Source organism: Lagenorhynchus albirostris, chromosome 6 (genome assembly GCF_949774975.1).
Source record: "Lagenorhynchus albirostris chromosome 6, mLagAlb1.1, whole genome shotgun sequence".
In the NCBI taxonomy this organism is placed as follows: Eukaryota; Metazoa; Chordata; class Mammalia; order Artiodactyla; family Delphinidae; genus Lagenorhynchus; species Lagenorhynchus albirostris.
The window spans coordinates 73,826,182-73,829,305 of NC_083100.1; the positions used below are offsets into that span (position 1 = coordinate 73,826,182).

Here is a 3,124-nt window from a genome sequence, read left to right on the forward strand (position 1 = left end):
TAAGAATCACCTGAGAAACTTGTTAGGATGCAAATTCCCAGGCACCAGATCCCAAAGGGTCTGTCAAATAGGTCTGGGCGGGGTCCAGGAATCTTCCTTTTAAAAGAGCTCCCCAAGAGATTCTCATACAGATAGCCAAGGAACCACACTTTGAGAAACACAAGAAGCTTACAATTTCTCTGCCAGCTCTGGTCATGTTAAAGGGCTAGATTGAGTGATAAAGAGAGAAGTATAAGAAAAAATTATGAGAAATCTAAAAAATATTAAAAGTGTCTTTAGAAAAAAGCTACCTCCTAGGAATTTCCTGTTTGATTTCCCATCAGGGCTGTGTGAAATCTTTACCCTTTCCAGCCTCTATTACCCCTCATTTTCAGTGAGTGACACTAACCCTTACTCCACTGCAGTGGAAGTCTTCTGAAAGGAGTTTCCTTAATTCCCTTCCCGCATTGACTTCTGTCTCTCTTTCCCTTTGCCCCTGTTTCAGAGATAAGGTACTGACTGAAGCGAATTCATGTTTTTCCCTTCCCTCACATCTTTTTTACTTACCCACGGATTTCTTCCATTAGGCCTATAAATGTTTTCTATTTTTCCTTATTCTGAATTTAACCAGTTGGACTTGCTTTTCCAACATGAAGTAAAAAGAAGATCACATCTCTTCAATATTTAATTTCATGAGCCCACAATCTGCTCAGCTTTGCAGGAGGAGATTTTCATTCATGGTTCCTGTTCTGCCTTCTTTCCTAAATTCCCTGAGAATCGAGGGTCCTTAATTGGTGGTGCTTCCAAACTTCCTGAAAAGAGAAATGGGGAATTTGAAATGCCACTAGTGGGCCCAGGTTCCGTTACTGTTCTGCTGCTGTCACAAAATGTTGTTACCGAAATCCTGCCCTGTAGAGTTCAAGGCACTGACACCATTCCTTCTCCTGAGCCTTCAAGAGTTTGGTATTGGAAAGAAGCCAGTCTAGGTCATCTGGTATTTAATGCAGCCAAAAGAATGTGAGCTCCCAAGATGGCAGTTCTTTTAGCTTTCATTCACGTGCTCCATTTGTTGTCTTCAAGACCCCTTTCGTAATGGGATGGCTGAATTGGAAGGAGCTGTGGTCTAATTTTCAAAATGGAGCAACCCCTGTTTGCATGCCTAGCAAGGTTCAGATATGGAGCAAAACCCACCAGTTGAGACTGATCCTTCCCTTGTGGTGAAATCTCTTTGTGAGCTTTTCCTGTTAGTGGACCTCATTAAAGACAATCTCAGTTTATCAGAGGTCTTAAGTAGCTAATTTTAGAGTCTAGAGAGAGGAACCAGTATTTCTTTTCTGGCTTCTTGATTCTCCTCCAATGGTGTCCAACTTCACATACCAAGGACAGCCATTGTTTGCTGATGAAAGGTCCTGTTTTATTTTTACACCTGGGATGGTAGGTTGCTACTTGTGTTACAACTAGCTAATTAAAGAGCCATTCTAGTGATTCTTCCCTTATTAACAAAATCATTCTTCAGGATAACTTGCAGTCTCCACTTCCAGGCTTAGAGAAATTTGTCGTAATTTTATATGCCTTAAATATATGTGTATATATATGTGATATGTGTGTGTGTATATATATATATACACACATGCATATGTATACATCTGTATATATGCATCTTGACTGATTTCTTCTTGCATCTGTTGCTGTATCTTTTTCCTTCTGTTAACAGTTAATCTTGGAAAAGTGTCATTGACAGCCTTCTAAAGAACAGTGTTATGTTTTTTTTAAAATTAAACTTTATTTTCCTCAACCTCTTTGTAACATTTGATATCTGTGATCACACTCTTTCCTTTATGAAATACTCTGCTCCTGCCTTCTTGATTATTCCTTTTCTGATTCCTCTTTCAGCCACTTAAACGGAGCCATTCCTTAGGTTCTCTCCTCTCTATACTCTTTTCCTTGGGGTCCTCATCTTCTGTTACAACTTCAAATATCACTGCTGTATACCTCAGCCATTTTCCCAGACCAGAATTCCTTGCTGTTAATCTAACCCTCTGACCTTATCTTTCCTTGTCTCTCCTACATATCCTGTATTTTAATTGTATTGAATGAACAAACTTTTCTGTCTCTATGACTACAGAGATTAGAGAGAATGCATAAATGAGTGGTGTGGGCCAGGGAAAGACGGATCATTTTGTAACAGACACTCAGCCTCAGTGTCAGGACAACAGGGAAAGGTGGGCACTCAGGAGGTTATGGCCAGGAAGCCAGCTGCTACTCAGCTCCAGTGAATTGTTTTTCAGGTTTTGTTTCCTTCCGTCCCTCCTTCTTTCCTTCCTTCCCTCCTTCCTTCCTTCCTTCCTCCCTCCCTCGCTTCCGCTTCCTTTTCTTTCTTTCTTTTGAAAGATTGTATTTAAATACTTAAGAGACTTAAAATCTGTCACAGAATTTGCAGGCCAGTAATAATGAGTTCCTTCCCTTTTTCTGTCATCGGAGTTGGCACATGAAGCAACTCCGGGTAGAAAGATACATTGAACTTACAAGTGATATATAGCCAGGCAAATACTGAGTTGACGTTCACTGCTTTTAGCAAAATCTTTGGATTTTAATACATGATCATGTTTGCAGTATCTATGCTAATTTTACAATTCGAGATTGTAAATCCACATGCTTTACTTTTGTGCAGTTGGAGGTTTTTGATTGTTGCTATTTTAAGGGGAAGAATTTCACATTCAAAATGGTCCAGAAGACATTTATTGATGTTTTTGCCTTAAAAACAAAAAACTTAAAAATGTTGCGTATGCATCACTAAGCATGGAACAGACAAAAATTTGGCAGTCATTTAGAAATGACAAGAACAGATACTACACTTGATCTTAGCCTAAAGACCAAGAAGCCATGGCAGTCATTTTAGAAAGGCAACAGAAATATGTGTGCCCTTTGGGTTTATTTTGGAAACAAAAAAGAATTTGAAAATGTCAGGTTTACAAGAGCAGAATCCCCTCGCGGGGTGCCAGAGCAGGGAACGTGCTTAGCAGGAATCAAGCGTGGGTCATTGACAGTACTCAGATGAGAATGTTCATGAGCATAGTTGCCTGGCAGTGACAAAACAATTTTTGTGCTGTCATTAAATCAAATTGAAAATGTTCAGTTAACTCCT

At 39.5% G+C, this 3,124-nt stretch overlaps 1 pseudogene; it reads right to left on the reverse strand.

Annotated features, from left to right (window-relative positions):
- Positions 1–2,654: 2,654 nt before the first annotated feature.
- Positions 2,655–2,864, reverse strand: LOC132522509 (U2 spliceosomal RNA; annotated as a pseudogene).
- Positions 2,865–3,124: the final 260 nt, after the last annotated feature.